Source organism: Sus scrofa, chromosome 2, assembly GCF_054392235.1.
Source record: "Sus scrofa isolate SSC_HxYL_T2T_F1_AM1 chromosome 2, Sscrofa_HxYL_maternal_Yorkshire_Landrace_v2.0, whole genome shotgun sequence".
In the NCBI taxonomy this organism is placed as follows: Eukaryota; Metazoa; Chordata; class Mammalia; order Artiodactyla; family Suidae; genus Sus; species Sus scrofa.
In genome coordinates, this window is record NC_139384.1 from 32,087,005 (window position 1) to 32,107,793 (window position 20,789).

Genomic DNA, 20,789 nt, shown 5'->3' on the forward strand with positions numbered 1-20,789 from the left:
CCATCGTGGCACAGCAGCAACGACTCCAACTAGGAACCGTGAGGTCGTGGGTTCGGTCCCTGGCCTTGCTTAGTGGGTTAAGGATCCGGTGTTGCCATGAGCTCTGGTGTAGGTTGCAGACTCGGCTTGGATCTGGCATTGCTGTGGCTGTGGCTGTGGCATAGGCCGGCAGCTGTAGCTCCGATTTGACCCCTAGCCTGGGAACCTCCATATGCCACAGGTGCGGCCCTAAAAAAGAAAAAAGAGAGACGTATAGACAGAAAACTTTTTTCAGGCCAAGAGATTAAAAAGGTGTTTTTCTCTAACAGCAAGAAATTGGAAGAAACCTGAAATGTTTGACAATGGGGGACTAAATAGGCAGATTACAGTATAACCACTCAAGGGGACTGGTATGCAACCAATTAAAATACTAATTAGCAAAACGGAGATGTGAAATAAGAAAACCTTGTGATTGTGAAGGTGGGAAAATAGGAAAGCAAATGGTCAAGGAGTTGGAAGAGTTATGTAAGCATTCTGAGCCGTTTTGTTAGGGTGCTGATTATAGGTGGGGTTTTCTCCCTGTTGCTACACTCGCTCTAAAGTTCCACTCTATCTATAATTTTAAAAGGAAATACACTTTCCCTCACTATCTATTTATCCCAGTGCTCCAGGCTGACTCCTCTCCAAGTGTGGGGAAATCCCTATAATCCTCCCCTTAGCAACCATTTAAGATAAGGAACTTCAGGGCCACTTTTAAGTCTGTGCTGGCAGGGCAGATATTGATGGCAAGGTTGAACTGAAGTTTTCAGTACCAAATTCCTAAAGGGACCAAAATTTCAATTCTCATCAGCTTCTGTTGTGAGGTTCAAACCCTGATCCAGATGCACATATTTGGGGATGGGGGCCACTGCTGCCCTAACCCCCTCACTCTTGCTGCACTCCAGTTTTCCACTTCACGCAGGGAACTGGGAAGTCAGTTCATGAGAATTTGCAGAAATGAGACATCAGTCCTTTGATTCACACTTTTACCTTCCGTACAGGCTTATTCTCAGGAGTCATCTATATCCTCAGTTTGTGATGCTTTTGTCTGCTTTCCTGACCCTCGTGCCTACCTCTCTGCTTCCCAGCCTCCAAAATCCAATTTCCCTGTGAAACCTTTCCTAGTTCCCTGGGGAATGTTCCCTAAGATACCAAAATATAAACTTAATATTAGTTGAACTGCTTATGAAACAAAAATGTCAATTGCAATGTCTGTAGATCAAAAATGGCTTAACATCTACCATTTCACCTGGCTCAGCCTACAGTGTACAACATTAGCAGCCCCTGCAAGTCACATTTCAAAGCCCCCAAGATCCCTTACTCTTGCCCATCAGGATCAACAGGGCTCTGTGTGTCTACCTTAGCACTGCTTTGGACAGGTGGGCCTCACCTCTCTAACTCATGCATTTTTCATATATACCAGAGATCTGTAGTTGGCACCTAATTGAGACATTTCTAGAAAGGACCTCTGAGATCCCTTCTGACCTACGTACTAATTTATATATAGCCGGGTGATCTTATTAAATAAGAATTACTAGGAGTTCCCATTGTGGTGCGGAGGAAACAAATCCGACTAGGAACCATGAGGTTGCGGATTCGATCCCTGGCCTCTCTTAGTGGGTTAAGGATCTGTAGGTCACAGACGCAGCTGGGCTGGCATCTGTAGCTCCAGTTCGACCCCTAGCCTGGAAACCTCCATATGCCACAAGCGCAACCCTAAAAAACAAAACAAACGATTACTAAAGAGTTCTGTTTAATCACACACACACTGATTATCTTTCAAAGTTAAAAAAATGCATGAGCTCTGTGACCTAGCAATGCCATGTCTTGATAATTTGTCCAACAAATATACCCCACACTGAAACAAAATGATGTATGTTCAAGAACATTCATTGCTACTTTGGTTTGTAATAGCAAAAGATTATGTTTAACTGATTAAATACATTTGGCACATCAATATGGTGAATTGAATACTGTGATCCCAAGATACAGCATTAAGTAAAGAAGCAAGACAGTGCTCTGATATGTTTCCATTTAAAATGGTTACTATTGGAATTCCCATCGTGGCTCAGTGGTTAACGAATCCGACTAGGAACCATGAGGTTGTGGGTTCGATCCCTGGCGTTGCTCAGTGGGTTAAGGATCCGGCGTTGCTGTGAGTTATGGTGTGGGTCACAGACGCAGCTCAGATCCTACATTGCTGTGGCTGTGGTGTAGGCCAGTGGCTACAGCTCCAATTAGACCCCTAGCCTGGAAACCTCCATATGCCATGGGAGCAGCTCAAGAAAAGGCAAAAAAACAAACAAATAAATAAATAAAAATAAAAAATAAAATGGTTACTATTCTTGTAAATACTCCACTTTTTTATTAGCCCAGAATGCAACTGGTCTTTGAATATATGAAAAATGTCAAATTTCATTAATAAATGCAAATTCAACTCAACAACAAAAATATAAGCAACCTGATTGAAAGGAGCTGAACAGACATTTTTCCAAAGAAGACATTCACATGGCCAGCAGACACCTGAAAAGATGTTCAGTATCACCAGTCATCTGGGAAATGCAAATCAAAACCACATTAAGATACTACCTCACACCCAAACAAGAAACAACAAGTGTTAGAGAGGATGTGGAGAAAATGGAACCCTTGTACACTGTTGGAGATAATGTAAATTGACTCAGCCACTATAGAAAACAGTATGGAGTTTCCTCAAAAAATTAGAAACAGAAATACCATATGACCCAGCTATCTCACCTCTGGGTATTTATCCAAAGAATATGAAAACCCTAATTCAAAAAAATGTACGCACCCCTATGTTCATTGCAGCATTGTTTACAATAGACAAAATATAGGAACAACCTAAATATCCATTGATGGGTGAATGGATAGAGAAGATGTGGTATATACACATACAATGGAATACTACAAAGCCTTAAAAAAGAAAATCTTGCCATTTGAGACAACGCAAATGGACCTTGAAGGTATTATACTAAGTGAAATAAGTCAATTGGAGAAAGACAAATACCATATGATTTTATTTATGTGTGGCATCTGAAAAACAAAGCAAATAAAACAAAAACAAACTCCTAGGTAAAGAGAACAGACTAATGGTTACCAGAGGGGAAGGGGTTGAGGGGTGGCTGAAATGGGTCAAGTGGGTGGACTGTATGTTGATAGATGATAATTAGACTTTCGGTGGTCCCTTTTTTGGAACACTTTGAAGTGTATACAAATATCAAATTACAATGTTGTATACGTGAAACTTATAAAATGTTGTCACCGATTTTTACCTCAATTTTTAAAAAGCAACACAAGTTAAATTCTGTTATTTCACCTGTCATGTTAGCAAAGATAAACATTACTGTTACTATTCAATATCTGCTACTGGATGGGAAAAGAAACACTCATAATTTGTTACGGAATCATTAGAGAACTGAATGAGGAAATTGTGAGGCATCCATAGAATAAAGTGTTTATCAATGTCCAAAATAATATATGCAAGACAGGGCAATTAATACTTTCGAGTGGAAAAAAGCAGTCTACAAGAATATGGCTCATATAAAAGCAGATTGTTTCTAGAAAGTGTTTTACTAAAATGTTCTCTTTGAGTTGTAGGATTTCACGTGTTATTTTTAAGATTTTATTCACTGTATTTTTTGCATTATGTGATTGTTTACTATAAATGTGTCAATTTCACAAAGCCCCTAAAGCTCTTCTTTGTAAAAATCTAAGGGAATAATGAATCTCCTTTGGAAAGTATCCACTACATATATGGAAAGATTCATTTTTCTTGGGGCTTTTATTACCCATTAAAATTAACTGCACATTATTTCTTTACTGCTTGAGGTCCTTTGAATGAATTTGTGGGTGTTCTCTTCTAAAGACTCGGTCTGGAAAGATTAATCTGTGGTCTTGGTTTAAGAAATGAAGTCTATTAAGTGGTCTTAAAAACAAAAGTGGGCATCAATGTTCATGCAAATTATTGGTGCTTTAAAAATTCTGAGCTTCATGGAGCACTGGCTTTCTCTTCTTCTGCGCTTTATTTTAAATCAGCAGAGCAGGCAATGGGGAGGGCATCCTGTAACAGAAGTTATCTACCCATCCTACGTACTTGCAATGAAGGCCAATAGACCTTCTAAAGTTGGGAGTCTGAGTGAGCCTTTGAGATGACGGTGGGGCTTTGATTTTGTGATTACAATTAAAGATCAAGGTGAGCACCCGGTGCCTGCAGACGTTGCCTGATGGAAATGAATAAACACTTGGCTCTAAGACTATACCCAGCCAGAATACAAATAGAGCATATTATCAGCCATCAGAGCATGTCGTCCCTGAATGGCAGTGGACTGTGGAGCAGACTTTAAAGTGAAGGAGAGTGCCCCAGTGCCCCTCATCAACCATCCCTCAGCTGGGCTCCCCATGGAGCTGAGACATGGGGGGGAACCCCCGCCTTAGGCAGCAGAACAAGCTCTGAGACTCAACAAGGTGTCAGGTGAATTCATTGTACACAGATTCTCATTTGCCTCTTCCGCTTTCTGACAGATTGCTTCCTTGCAGACCTCCAGAAGGAGGCAAATTACTGGGTAGGGTGTGGGGAAAGAGGCACACTCACACATAGCTGGTGGGAGTGTAGACTGGTACATGATTTGGGGAGAAGGACAATTTGGCAGTGTCTGTCAAATTTTAAAATGCACGTGCCATATGACACAGAAACTTCATTTCTAGGAGTCTAGCTTCCAAACTTTTGGCACAAGGATATATGTACAGGGAAGCATATTACAGCATTGCTTATAATGGGAAAAGTTCCAAACAATTGAAAAGTCCATCATTGTGGGACCATTAAAGTATGTCCTATCCACACAGTGTGATATTGTGTGGCCATTAAAAATGAAATACTGTGGAGGTCCCGTTGTGGCTCAGCAGATTAAGAACCTGGTGGAGTGTCCATGAGAATGTGGGTTCAATTCCTGACCTTGCTCAGTGGGTTAAGGTTTCGGCATTGCCGCAAGTTGCGGCACAGGTCACAGATGCAGTTCAGATCTGGTGTTGCTGTGGCTATGGCGTAGGCCGGCAGTTGCAGCTCCGATTCGACACCTAACCTGGAAACTTTCATATGCCGCAAATGTGGCTGTAAAAAAAAAGAAAGAAAAGAAAAGAAGAGAAATACTATGGCAGTGACTTAGAAATTTATCTCTCTTAAGTGATCCACTTTGGGAGGGGGACTCTTATTTTCACAAATAAGCACACACATGCACACACACATATGTATATGTCTAGTTAGCATCAAAAAGAACTTGCAATGGTTGATAAGGATTACAGCTAATAATGATTCTTTTTTTTAAAAAAAAAAAATATGTAGTTAGAATTGAAACAGAAGAGGAAACTCACTTCTTTATTCATTTCTGTATTGTTTAAATTTGAAAATTTTCCTTATGACATTTACTGATATTTCCTAAATGATACATGTTTAAAGGGGCCAAACCTGTCTGTTCACTTAGTAGATCAGGTTGACATTCTAGTTCAAGGTGATACTAACTCTGTGGCCCTTAACATCTCCCAGCCCTGAGAATGTGCATGCCAGGTAGCATCTCAGAGTTGGATGGTCCTTTGATAAGCTTTGGGGCCAGGGCTTGGTCACAGCATGGCCAAGTAAGCAGCCCTTCGTACTGACCCTACGTATGAAATCAGAGCGGAATCACTGCTGAGCTGTACACCCTGAATCCAGTCCCCTTCGACTTCCTCTATTTCTGAGCTTTATCCCTCCCCAAGGCATGGGTGGGGCTGAGCCCACAGTGGAGGTCAAATTGACTATGATCCAAGGAAGGTAGTACCTGGACCAGAGGGCAGAGAGCATTGCCTCGGGAAACTGAGTCTCCATCCCAGCTCCAGACCTTTCTAGCCACTGGGCCGAGAGCAAATTTCGCAATGAATCAATTGATTCCTACAGTGTCCTCTGTTTCAGGGAAGCAGCCGGTGGTGGGGGAAGGTGGGCAGAATGCGGCATTAGAAGGCCAGTCCTCTTATCTCCTCCCTGGGTGGCCTTGAGAAAAACCACAGCAACTTCCTCAGGGCCCTCACTCTTGTTGTCCTCAGCAGTAAAAAATAATGCCCAGGTGGCATTGTATCAATTTGAATAATACATTTTATAAAGCGGCTCTCCAAGTCTCTTGGAAATCTAATAGTCAGTAATTATCATCCAGGTCAACAAAGGCTGATAAACCCATAAGCCAAAAACTCTCTTCAAGTAAGGCATTATGGGCGACCTTTGATGGATACCTCAGTGACAGGCTATAGCGGGGCACTTGAAGCACGGAAGGTCAGAGGATGACAACAGCGCCATAACAGGTATTATGCCCTGGCTGGGCAGCATGGCACATCCCACTGGCTGTTTCTGAAAGCTGCCCTTCTCCTCCCTCTTCTTGGGTAACAAGAATATTATACACGGCTTCTTTGGTATAGAAGCTGCTGGAGCTTCCTCCTGTGGCCCTGTGCAGAGGAGCTTATTTGGTAAGTTCTGAACATACTAGACCAAACTGGCTGTCCATATTTCCTCTTGAGAGAGCGCTGTTCTGTCAACCTGAGTAGAACATGAATGGCCAGGAACACAGCTGCCAGGGAGGGGCAGCAAAGCCTTGTCCTCCCAGAGACAACATCCCTGTGTCTGCCAAGGGCTAAGAGCTGATGGGGCCACTTATCATTTCTTTTTTTTTTAATTTTTTCCTCCTCCTGATATGTTAAACCCTATGTTCTAAGTAAAAAAAAAAAAAGGAGATCAAAAGGAAAGAGCAAGAGAGGAGAAAAGGAAAGAAAGAGGAAAGGAAGGAGTTAGGGAGGAAAAAACTGGGAAGGTCAGTGGAAAACCTGAAAGATGAATGAAAGAGAAGGCCAGGGGGATGGAGAAAGAATTTGGAATAGCTGGAAAGAAGAGTCCTATAGAAACAAGAAGGGAGGGAGGGAAGGGGATGTATTGGGAGTTTGGGGTTAGTAGATGCAAAGGATTACATTTCAAATGGATAAGCAGTGAGGCCCTACTCTACCGCACAGGGAACCATATCCAGTCTCTTAGGATAGAACATGATGGAAGATAATATGAGAAAAAGAATGTATATGTATGTTCATATATGTCTGTGTATATGTATGACTGGGTCACTTTGCCATACTGCAGATATTGGCACAACATGATGAATCAACCATAATTTTAAAAAGTCGCATATCCGTAAAATAGATGAATAAAATTTCAAACAAGTTTGATGGGAAAAAAAAGAAACAAGACAGGAAGGTCCGGGAGGGAGGGAGTAAATTAGAAGTCATAAAGTCTCAGCCTTCCCAGGGGGACTAGGATATGGGAGATTCAGGATCCCCAGGGATTGGGTCCATGTCCTAATCTGCCCACATCTCTGTGCCCAGGTCTTTCCTTGGCACAAGCGCCTCTATCCTCTTTTCTGAAGGACCCCTTTGCTTTCTACCTCTGACACTTGGCTTTTACTCTGCAGTTTTCTCACGTGGCAGCTGCTTCTTTCCCTGCCCCTCACATCTCAGAACCTGTTCTCTCTGACACTTTCACACTTGTCTTTCCCTACTCCCTGAAGTGCTCCAGCTTTGTCTCTCCCACCATCAGACTATAGCATCTACCATCCTGAACGGGTGGTCCAGGTCTATAGACCCCCCAGGTCTTTCCTTCTCATTCCTTGAAGACTTTCGCTCCTATTTCACCATCCTTCTCCTCAGCACTGGTCCCAACCTAACTCTTGGGAATTTCAAAAGCCATGATCCTTCTGGTGCCCTAACCTTTCAGTTCCTTGACTTCTTTGATGCTAATCACTCTCGTGGTCTTCATGTTGACATTAATTTCACCTCTATATCATTTCAATTTCATCCCACCCTCCAGCCACCGCTCCTTATCTTTCCATCTCACTCCATCCCTTTGACAATCCATTGACCCCCTAGAACCTAAAATTCTTTAATCCTGTCACCTCTTCACTGGCCTTCACTCTCTTGGGTCTTCATTTCCTTTCCTACCTGGCTTAGATCCCAAGGAATCATCTCCTTGCCCACATAAGTAATGCCCTCGCCCCCTCCCTCCTCATACTGTCCTTGCCAAAGGCTCAACTGTAGCCAAATCCAACGTCTGTCTACACTGCAGCTGAGCTGACTGCGCCTAGAGAAAAATATACATCAATGAGACTGAGTGGGTCCCCAGAGATGCCCAGAAACCTTGTGCAAGCCTCCAACCACTTCACACATGCCTTCTCTAGGTGGCTTTCACACTTTCCCAATCTCACCTCAAACCCACAATACCTCCTTCTTCATTCTTGCTTTAGAGATAACCTGATTTACTATTTCACTGAAAAAATCAGATAAGAACAAGTTCCATCTCCACCACGTGCATCCCACTCTCTTTGAGCCTATCTGCTCTGCTTTCCTCAATTTTTATGAAAGACCTATCCATGCTCTCACCAAGACCAACTCCTCCATTTATGCACTGTATCCTATTTCTTCTTGCTTTTTCATGGTCACTGGGAAAACTCTCCTCTCTCCTGCATTATTGATTTTTCCAGCTCTGGTGCAAGAGTTCCCACCAGAAAGCAAACATGCTGATTGTTTTCTCCCATCTTTAAAGACAGATCTTTACCTCTATCTGCTGCCTCATTTTTCTGCCCCTCCTGGCAGCAAGAATCACATGAATTCATTTCATATATTTGTATTGCCTCAAATTTCTCCCCTCTTACTCCGTTTCGATCTCATGCCAGCAAGATTTTATTCACACTTTTCACATTTCCCAACACTTCATGACAAGCTCCCCGGGTGACCTCCACATTGATAAATCCCACAGTCAATTCTTCAACCCTACCTGACCTGACCTATTTATAGCATTTGATGCTGTAGTTGATCACTAGCTCATCGCTCTTTCTTAAAATGGTTTCTCCATTTGGCCTCCTGTGGATCACTTTTTGGGTTCTCCTTCTGCCTTCCTGGCTGCTCTGCTCAATTTCCTTTGCTAATTTCTCCTCGACTCCCAGAACTCTAAACAATGACATGGCCCAGAGCTTGATCCTTAGGCCTCTTCTCTGGGTTCATTGACCTCTTCACTGATGTCATTAAGTCTCATAGTTTAAACAATTATCTATTTGTTAAGAATTCCAAATTTACCAGCCGGGGCAGATCCTGTGAACACCACAAAATAAGAGTTGATGCATGCAACTCTTATTTTACCTGTCCACTTGCGTGTCTGCAAGGTACTTCACATTCAATATACTTAAACCCAAATTATTAATTTTTCTCCATAGCACCCACACCCACCCCCACTGCCCCAGGCTTCCTCTTCTCTATAAATCGCTCATCCATTCTTTCAGCTTCTCAGGCAAAAACAGTGATTCCTCTTTCTCTCACAACCTAATCCAATCCATTAGGAAAAAAAGTAATTAACTACATCCCAAATCTAATCACTTCTCACAACTTCTGCTGATACCCCCATTAGCTCTTACCTGGATCATTGTCCCTCTTTCCTGACTGCCTCGTGCATTGTTGTGGATATTGCCAGTTGTTTGTCACAATCCATTAACCTTTCCTTTTTTGCATGTGGGTTGATAACATTTCCTAGTTCTACCTGTAGTTTACTGTGGACATGTGACTAAGTTCTGGACAATGGAATGCCAGAAGAAGGGATGTGTGCCACTTCCAAGATAGACCTACAGACCATAGGCTACTTCCTGCATCCTCTTTTCACGTCCCATGAGCTACAACCCACAGGAACCTGTAAAAAAAGGCAATGGAAAGAGGAGAGAGGATCTGAGATGTCTGAATAATCATAAAAAGCAGAGCTGCCTGCTGCTCAGAAACATACACCTCCAGCTGTTCGTCCAGAGAGGAATGAACTTTTATGTTCTTTAATGCACTGAATTGAAGAAGCTTAGATTTATCTTAATTAATACAGGAATCTCAGTTATGGAACTTGAAACATACAAGCTTTGCAAGGGTTTGAAAAGATGTTTGAATGTAGCTCTCTCCCTCCAAAAAATTAGTAACTCCAAAATATTAAAAAAAAAAAACCTATAAAGTCAGCATTAGTAAAGGTTCACATGACTAAAAGAGTTAACCTGTCAACAGGCCAACGGCAACTCAAATAATGTGTTCTATATGATCATGAAAACAACATGAGTAATGCATTCCTAACAAAATTCAAGATTCTTCCAGACAAGTTTATAGAAAATCATCATGGTCAAGTACAGTTTATTTTTTGATGTGATGGGGAGTACGGCCTCAAAGTAGAAGTGTTTATAGTCCCTAATGTGGACTTAGGCAATGCTATCTGACTGATATTTATTAGCTGAGTTATGATAATCAATTCACTTAAAGGCTGAGACTTGGTTTCCACATCCAGTAAAATAGGAAGAGGGCAGGAAGATACTATTTCACAGGGTTGCAAGGAGAATCAAAAAGTACATTTATCTTGGAAATACTCTGCCCACATTATGAAAATGTGTGAAATGAATACTATCATAGTATAGGTTTCCATAAAAATCTCAGTGTTTGAAGGTAGCCTAGAAATCAATCAACCCTATGGTGCCCAACCCAACAGAATTACCTTGAAAGGTTTTAAAACCTGATGGTAAGACCCTTCTCGCCAAAAGAGTCGCATAGACTAGGCTTCAGGATTCTATGTTTTTGAAGCTCCTCCATACATAAGAAACTTGCAATATTAGTTGCTTCTAGTGGTTGTGAACTGATTGGCTGGGTGGCAGGTTAAGAAGGAGAATTTTCGCAAAATATTTTTGAACTTTTAGAATTCAGAACCACATGAATGCATAATTGTATGTGAAAAATAATCATATTGAAAGTATTTAATGTATTAACCAGTAAATAAATAAATGTTCCTTGAAGGATCTTGACTCAGGAGTTTGGGGAATAAGTCAATTTCCCCAAACATTGTTCATGCAGATTTAACCTTCACTGCATCCCAGATCCTACATACACATTCCCAAAGTCTCCACAGACCTCACCTTACAAAGCAGACCATTCGGTTGTCTGACAGCTATAATTGTTCTGAGCAAGTCTGTATTAATGTCAGGGATGTTATAAATATCATCATGGAAGCGGGGACATGATTTGATCTAAGCATAACTGAATTCATCGACAACAGTGAGGAACTTGAAGACAGGGATTATCAGATATGATTCTGGTGGGTCCCTGTCTGTCACCAAGACAGAAAACTGACATTGATTTTATCTCTAGATTTTTGCTTGACCTCCTGATGTGATTGTGGCTTTGGTTAGCAAGGGGCTTTCAAAATAGGATATGAATCCTTGTTTAATCAGCAGTCTTGTCCCTGATTCTTATTATCTAATGCAAATGGGCTTCCTTATTACCTAACGTAGTAGCTTCAAGCAGGGAGAGCCAAGCAAACTGAAGCTACAGAATTCAGACAACTGAGCACTGTCTTGTCCTAGCAACAATGTAAGATTTCTTGGTAAATGAATGCATCAATGCCCCAATCCAAATGCTCTACAATATTCAAAAGAGAAGAAATCACTCTGAAAGAAATGAGCGGGAAGTGTTTAATTTTGTACTTGGTTCCATGAATTTGGAATAGAAACCAATCCTTTCAACCCAATTGCTCCTACTTTATCCCCACCTCCACTACCAAATTCCTATTATTTGTTCTCATTTGAATGGACTGAAACTGTCAAGCAACAGAAAGGTTGTTATCAATACTACATCAGCCCCAGATGCATTAGAGGGAGAATGATGGTTGTGGTTCTCTTTAATCCCTCCATCGATTCCAGGATTCTGAGCTTCTCTAGGGAATGTGGCAAAGCCACAGGAAGTCCCCAAAGGCAAGATGTTGCAGGCTGCTCTCTGGTTCAGCTGCCAAACACAGAAAAAGTAATGCAGGAGAGAAAATGAAAAGAAACTCTTCTTTGCCTGCAACTCAGAGGCAGGTGAGAGCATGTTTCTTTTTTCTTCTTTTTTTTTTTAATTCCTCCTGGAGTCCAACATAGCTTGTCAGTCTCTAAGGAATACATGCTTCCATGTATGTCTTCTGTTTCCAAAATGAACCCCAAAGCCACCTGCTTTAAGTAGCCTCATACAGAGTCAGGGATGTGTACTGATGTTGCCTCCAGCCCAGTTCTGTTTCCAAGTCCAAAAATAGATTTTGAGAGAGGCTTTGAACAAAATCTTTATATTCCCTGTGCTTGAGTTCCACTAAACTGAATGACATCTGCCATTTACTTTGATCATGGAATTGAGAAACAGCTACAATTTGTGTTAAAAGAAAGATTTTGGAGCGGATTGTAAAGAAAGAACAATGAAACATAAAATAGCCATTCTTTACCCTTTTAAGCAGTCGTTGATATTTATTGAAATTCACAGTGCACACATAAGTTACGAGAAGGTAGTGAGGCAAAGAGAGTATAGGCAAGCATTCTTATGGCAACATAGAATGATATGACAATACTATTCGCTGAAAAACTCAGATTCCTTTACACACACAGACACACACACACACTTAGGACCACAAGCAATTTGACAGACAGTTCTAACCACATTATCTTTTTTCTGCTTTCAAGTATTTTTGTCGGCATTATGTGAGACTATGTAACTCTCAGTATTATGCTTTATTTCATTAGAATGAATTTCCTATAAATGAGATTAAATTTTCAGATGTCTTGGTCACACACACACACAGAGTACTTGCTTTTAAAAAGGACTTAAGGATGCCCAAAATGTTTTGTGTAAAATATTCATTAACTATAGGAGAATAAGAGAAATAAGCACATTACAGGTTGACTTCCTAGAGTATCCAGGCCCTAATGTGACCACAACTGACATTAACAGTCAGGGTATTTAAAAATCAAGACTAAGATAACAACTTTAACGACAACAAAAACAGAATGGACATCAACATTTTTATATCATATCTACGTTTAGAAATATTTTCAGACTATATAATCATAGGTACATCAATATTGAGGAATGTTTGCTGTACATTTTTTGAAAAACACATCATGCGAGAAACGCATGATGTGTTATGCCTCCTGGCAATTTTTGCTTCATTCTGAATGAAAACACATTTGTTACATTATTTGTATTACATACAGAAGCTAGAGAAATTCCTCAGCACGATTTCCCTCCTTATTTTTGTTCTTCTAAAGAATGGACTTTGCATTCTGTTTCAACATATCCACTTTGTATCAAGAACTAAACCAGGAAGAAGAAAGAAATCCCCATTTCAAATACACAGAACTAAACAGGGTTTTTATATTTTCAAAAATTACTTCTATTTTGCCCACTTCATGCACACGCCCCTCAACAGGAAACATAGAAGTAAGAAAAAAGAAGGAAGCAAGGTGAAATTTGATCTTGCCACAACCCCACCAAAGTCCTGATATGTTGACTTGGCTTCCTTGCAAATAACTGGAAAGTAGCAGTGACAGGAAAAGTCCTTAAAATTTGGACAAACACTAGGCATTCTTCATTTCATTATACAAATAGGGAGTTAAAAGGTCGACACTAGTTCTGTGGGTTTCCTCCGCAAGAAGACTCTTAACACCCAAGTTTGAAACTATGAACTACAGTATTCCACAGATGATTGTGCCTGGTGTTTAAAAGGCCCCTGCAGAGGTCTAGTCAAAATATTTACATTCCTCTCAGAAACTGTAACGCCAAGGGAAAGAGAAACATAGTGAGAGGACGAATCAAAAGAAAAACTTTCCTTCCCCCGCAGCGAGAAAAGGTGTCAGGCCGCTGGGTCTTCTCCAACGCCAGTCCTGTTCTCTTCGCTTAAATCAGGCGTGGATAGCACACCTTTCCCGTGCACTTTAGTCTCTGGCAAGGTGCATTAGTAGAATTTTGCGTCAAAATTAAGGTTTATCAATTTCCGAAAGAGAGTAACAGAAAGCCGAAAGTGCGCGTGTTTAATTGTCCGTGCGTGCTCCCCCCGGGCACTGCACCGGCGCTGTGAATGGGTGAGTGATGGGCACGTATATTTTTTCCATAAAGTGCAGCCACTGGCTCAAAGTGAGTCACACTCTGGCCTGGAAGCGCGTTCGAGGCTGGGCAGTGGCGAGGATGCGGTGCGCGTGAAGAACAGAGCAGGCGGGGGCGATGATTAGGGAAGGAAATGACCCAGCTCCCTCCCTTCTGTTCCCACAATCTGCGTCACGCTTCCGTACGCTCCGAGCCCGCGGCTGGCGAGCAGGCGGCCGCGCAAGCCAGGTCAGGCTGAGCACCCGCCTGACGGTCGCCTTCTCGGCCCCGGGTCCTTCTGCCCCGACGCCGCCTGCAGGAGGCCCCCAAGAGAGGCAGAGATGGGGACCTGGCCTGGTGCCTCCGGGCCAAGCCCGGAAGCCGCAGAACTTCTAACCGGCGCCCCTCGACGTGGGTGAGGAGCTGGGAGCCCAGAAGCGGAATCTGAAGCCGCCACGGAACCCGGCCTAGGCTCACCCGCCGCGGGGCTGCGCCTGGCCGGTGAGAATGGTGCGCGGAGACACCCAGGCCTGCCCCGCCTCGGCCGCGCCACTCCTGCGGTTCCACGTTCTGGACGGAAAAGCACCTTCTGACCAAGCATTAGTAGTAATACTCCATTATTCCTGTTAGAACAAGTTAATGTAAGGGTTGGGCCACGAGGCCCCGGGCGGGGTCACGTGCGCCCCCGTCACTCCAGCTCCCCTCGCCTCTCCGGTTCGAGTTATGCCATCAAGCTAATATATTGTGACTGCTCTTCTCTCCTGTGACAAAGGCTTGCAGCTGCCTCCAAATCAATAGACGTCAAAGAAATATGAAAACAATCATGACACAAAACTTAAATCCTGGCTGGAGCCTACATAATCAGAACCGTGCTTCTGTTCTCCAAACCGCCGATTAATTTATCCCAAAGTTTAGTCAAATTTTTATTCCAGTACCTTTTTCCCAGCAGATCCCGCTACATCTGTCGGGTTTGTAATGTAATTTGTAATTACTGCCCTTCATGTGGTCCGGTGCCTTGAACCATCTTTAATTAAAAGCATAATTAAGGGAAGATCTAAAGAAAGACAATTACCAGATGGTCTTTTTTTAGAGGCGGTTGTTTCGCGGAGAGGGGCGTAGGGTCTGTCCCCGGGACCCTGCGCCTGGGGAGGGGGCGGCGGGCCGGATCAGCGCTTGCGCACTGCGTAGGCCTTCGGCCGCAGCCCACCCTTCTCCCCTGCTCTAGCCCAGAGGCTCCGCCAAGGCCGCGCCCCAAGGTGAGCGCGGGCGTCCTTGCGGTGCAAAGAAACCCTGCCTTCCTCCGCTGTTTTCCTGCAGTCGTGGGGTGTGGGTGGCTGCGGGAAAAGCTGGGGCAAGGTCAAGGCCGAAGGAACTTCAAACCCGCGAGGCGGACCCTGGAGACTCTCCCGCTTGGCCCCGCACGCGAGCCTGGGAACTCAGAAGCTGAAACAAGGAAAGGACGTGAGGGCTGGAAGGAAGGGGAAAGGAAGAGGGAAAGGCGGCTGCCCCAGAGAGGGCAACCTAAAGAGATCCAGCGGGACTAGTGTCGGAGCTGGGGAACTTGTCCTTTGCGGGTCCTAGAACCCCAGGGGACAACAACCCCTGCCACCGTCCGCAGCCCCTTCGGGCAAGGTGGCCCCTTGACGGCGATTGTCTCGCTGTTGGCTCCTCGTTGTCCACTAGTCCTGGGATTTTCAGAACAAGTTTCGCCGGGGGGAGGGGACAAACCCATTCTCCACCCCTATCCCACCCCCACGTCCCCGAAATGAATAATGCAGGCAGGAGCCAAGATTTCTGCATTTAAAGCCTCGTTGCCCGGGCGGCTGGCGCTAGGATCCCGAAGTCGGATAATGGAAATTAAACTGTTGTTGTACGGCGGGGATGTCGTTATGTGACTCTTCATATTCAAAGTCAGGCAGCAATGAATTGTAATCATTTCAATTATCTTCAGTACACTTTCTTTAGGACACAAGTTGTCAACGATTTAAAAAAAAAAAAAAAAAAGATTCTTGCGGCTCTGTGGGTCCATTTTCCAGACGGTTTGTTGCTCTTGCTGCCTGATTTGGCTTCGGCTTTTATTCCCCAGCCTCAGATTCTCTTACAGAGACTCCGGCAGAGTGAGCGAGCCCGGGCGGCCCTCGCCGCTTTTCTGGCGCTGCGGGCCGGCTACGGCGCGAAGTCCGGAATTGGCCTCTGTGCGCCTGGCGCGCATTTTGGTTGCTTTCAAGTTTAATTAACTTTGAACAACAAATATGCCTGGAGCTCTAGATCTGGTGTCGCCTTGGGGAAGGGGGCCGCCCTATTGTATGCTGTGTCCTCCCCAGCCCAGGAGGGTGGGCTGGCTGCAGCAACCTGCGCCCCCGGAGGCTGGCACCGTGCGTCAGAAAGGCACGTGCCCGCGCCTCCGAGATCCGGGAGAGAGCCCAGTACCATCTTCTTCCAACCCGGAGAAGGCAGAGAAAAGCCAGGACCCGCGGAACCTGCTCTCCTTTGTTGAAACTACCCCGAGTCAGTCCTTGCTTTCTCTTGTCCCTAAACGTGAGGCACTGGCGAGTTGGGTGTGGTGTCCTCGGATGATGGCAAAGCGCCCTCCGCCCCTGGCCCCGGGCAGAGAAAGTAGGGGTCGCCTTTGAAGCCCACGTCCATCGCGTCGATTAGGACTAATCCCGATCTTTACACTAATATCGCCTCTCGGGTTTTTATTATACTCATTTGGGAGGAAATGAGCTCTTGCCAGGCAAATAGCACCCCGCACCCCACTTTTCATAGCTGCGCAGGGCTGGGGCCTGAACCACCCCGCGGGCAATCCCTGAGCTGCCGATATTATATTTGTGAAATGTCCTTTTGTTGAAGCTTTTAACACCTTCTTATAACGAATCATTTGTCCTTTTCTCTTTAATTTTGATAGACAATTAGCCATCAGAGATACACCAGTTGACTGTAACCGAGCATTAAACTCGCCTTTATGTAACGCTAATTTAGCATAGCTGCTTTGTTTAACTTTGCTATATAAGAACCAGGTTTTGTAGGGGAAAAAAAAATAGGTGTAATTTTATGTGGGGCTTCATTTCTTTTGGCCCTGTACGCAGCAAGCCCTCTCCTCTTTGTGAAGCGTTCTGCTGGGGCCTGACGCCATTTCCCGGGCCTAGCACCTGCAGGCTGGGGCGGGGGGGAGAGAGAGGGAATTAGCATTGATATAGATTTAGTTGAAATGTAATCTCTTAAATCTGTCCAAGATTCGAGAGATAATTACACTTTCACTGAATTGCTAGGGGTCAGCGTCTCAGAGGACCTGAGGAGTTGATTTACCAACAATAGTGTTACATAAAAAATGGCGTTTGAGATTATAATGTTAATGGCTGTGGTCGCTGGGGAATGCAGCCGCTTCCAACTAATTCCCTGTAACTTGTTTTTTGCCTCCCTTTTCTTCCCTCCCCTTCTTCTCCATCTCCTTCTTAGGAAAGATTCAGGGCTTTCATTTGGTGGCAGACACCAGGAGGTTAGGATGCTGGAGCTTGGGGTTGATGCTGTTTTTCAGAGCGTCTGTGATGACAGGTAGTGTCCTCCACAGCAAGGCTGGGCTCTTCCGCAGGATGAGGGTGAGGGCTTGGAGCACCAGGCACCCCCACCACGAAGCAAGACTCTGGCTGAATTGGAGTGCGGGGGCAGTGGAGGCGGGCTATGGCCTGGGGAAGAAGCTCGGTGCCCTCCCAGGCTGGGCCTCCCAGAACTTGACCTGATCTGCTGCCACTGGCCTTGAGTTCCGAGGCTGGGGGAGGATGAGGCCTTGTTCTATAACTTAATGTCTCGCCCAGACCTAGGTTCTGCTCCTGGGGAATGCATCCAGCATCTAACTTTACAAAGTTCCAACTGGAGTTTGGTGAGAGGCTGGGACATAGGTACAGAGAGGGACTGGGGACACCAGGAAACACCCATAGAGTCCAGATTCCAGCTTGGATGGGACCCATCTTTAAAACTAAGAGGTCAGCCTCCTTTGGGCTGGAGACTGTTAAGGAGTTTGCACCCCTCCACACACACACACACATTTAAAGTCACATCAAAATTTACCCACCTTGTTCTCCAACCACAGACCCTAGACTCCATCAGAAATCCCATGGCTTCCCCCAAAATAGGGGCCCCACCTGGTAATTCCTAAGCTTTACTCCTCCTAAACCTCACTCACCCTACTTGAATGGCCTCAGGCTCCCCAGGGACCTTCCCCACCCCAACCCCACCCCACCCCTAGGCCAAACAAGGAGCCTCTAAAATTGTGTACAAAAGTTGAGGGGTGAATAGGGAAAAGCAGCCCCTCATCCTGGGTAGGACTAAAAGAGCTGGTTTTGTGGCTGGTACCCGAGAGTGGTTAGGGACTGAGCATTTAAAGCATGAGTCCAGAGCAAGGGAATACCCTCAGGCCAGGCCAAGGTCCAAGGTCCAAGGACCTTGGCCTGGCCTGAGAATGTGGCTATTGCTGATATCCCAAGACCAGGAGCTCAGATTCCTTCCTAAGGGCAGGACTTCTTCACCTTGTGAAAGGGGGGTGTCACTGCCCTCTCCCTCTTACTCCCTACAATCAGGGCTCATCCTGCCAGACTTGGGCACAGGCCTTGCCCAGACTCTTCCTTGGGCTGGGTGTTCTGCTTCAGTGAAAAAAGGGTATTGGAACCATGATTTGTGGGTCTGAGCAAAGACAGGGTCACCCCTCAGCCTAACACACCCTTAGCCAACTTACACAGCCCAGCCACGGTGCCTGCGGGCTGGCCAGGCACCCAGGGCCCTTGGGTGTCTCTAGGGCTCACTCATGATTGCAGCCCAAGTGGCTCGGGTGCCCAAGCCCTTGGCGCTGGGGGGGGTCCCTGAGCATCCCAAGTGTTTACATCAGCGCCCCCTTATCTTATATGTAACAGCAATATATATGTTAATTGAAAACTTCTGAATTTAAAAAGGTTGTGACAAGTTATAATTTGTCCTGTCAATGCCTGGAATCCTTATTTATCTCTTTAGCTTGCCTCCCGCTCGCGCCTGTCAGCTAACAGCTTGCCTAACTCGTTGACTTCCTCACTCATGGCACGGAAATGACAAATGTGCTGTTTTATCCGTACAATTTATTTCATTATTGTTGCCAGCACGAAGCATCACAATCAATCATAAGGAAGTCCAGTTGGCAGGTGTCAATCTTGGTGTGTTTTTGTACGTCTCAGTCTATATTTAATCCAATTATAAGGGTCACAGAGTAAGTGGCAATCCTCTTGTTACAACTCACATCTTATTTAAGATTTAAAGTAAAAAAAAGTCAACTTGATCACATGGACCTTTTGGGGGAAGGGAGGAGATGCCTTTAAAACCCCCATCTTTCTCCTCTCTCTCCCCCCTCTCTCTCTGCCTTCTCACCTCCAGTTTAAATTACACAGCCATCCCTTTTTATTAAAGAGTTGCAGGGAATCTGAGTTTTATGAGCATTTGTGTGCAAATGAAGGCTCTCGTTATTTTGCTAAAGTAGAAGCAGGCTTAATGATGAGAGATCTTTCCGCTCATTGCCCATTCAAATACAATTGTAGATCGAAGGCGGCCTTGTCAGGTTGAGAAAAAGTGAATTTCTAACATCCAGGACGTGCCTGTCTACTTTCAGCGAATTGCATCCAATCACCCCCAGGGAATTCAGCTAATGTCTCAGTCTCCACCCGGACGAGGGAGAAAAAGAAATCAAACATGGGCCACAGACTGACTTAACACGAAAATGTTTTAAAAAGGCAAAGAAAAGCGGAGTTTTCTCAAATTGATTGTAATAGAGATTTTCTTAGTGAGAAAGCAAGCTGGAAGGATTGGGAGACTTCTTTCAAACATCCAAGAAAACTTTATGGTGGCATGGAACAGATTAAAAAGAGAAGAAACTAAGTATTTCTTTGAATGAGAGCAGGAAAAATAATTGAGTAGCTGAGAAACAGAAGAGAGAGAAACTAAGTATTTCTTTGAATGGGAGCAGGAAAATAATTGAATAGCAGAGAAATCACAGTATAGCACATAATCACATCATTGTGCAGTTTTTTAGACCTGGGTAAAGCAATGGCAAATATTATCTATTAACTATTTCCCTCTTTGACACTCGGATTCCCAAACATTCCTCCAGTTTTTATTTAAGATGAAAATCGTGTTTAAAAAGTTTTCCATTTAAAAAGGAGGCAGTGGAAGGGAGGGAAGGAAGAACCAGAGCCACTAGCACTGCCCAGTAAATTTAATTCCTGAGATAATATATGGAATTCTGGCTTGTACAGCTATTTAACATGACACACAATATACTGAGTATTTTTTTCCTCAATTAGTCCAACTTCCCTCTCCCTCTATTAATTTTTATAGGGAAAAGCTTTATTAAATCCTTTTATAAATTAGCACCCACCCAGGAATAATAATTAAAAACAGAAGTTAACAGCATGCATTATCATCCAGACTTAGTAAAATGAAATTAAAATACTGAAGTGGAAAAATCCATTTCTACTTTTCAGCACCCATTCTCAGGAAAAAGAAATACTTCCCACCCACCCTGCAGCACAGATCCAGCAGGAGGGGCTCCACCAATCTGGACACCGCTTTATTTGCATAAAGTAGTTAAAGGAGGGAGGGAGAAAGACAGAGAGGGAGAGAGGAGAGAGGGAGAGGGAGCGAGAGAAACATACCTTGGACCAGAACAGCAAATCTCAGCTACAATTCAAACCTTTCTCTCCCAGTCTCCTTCCAAGTAAGCCAGTTCTATAATAACCTTTCCTCTAGCTTCCTTCCTCCACCTCTATAGGCTACCTCAGGCCCCTCAA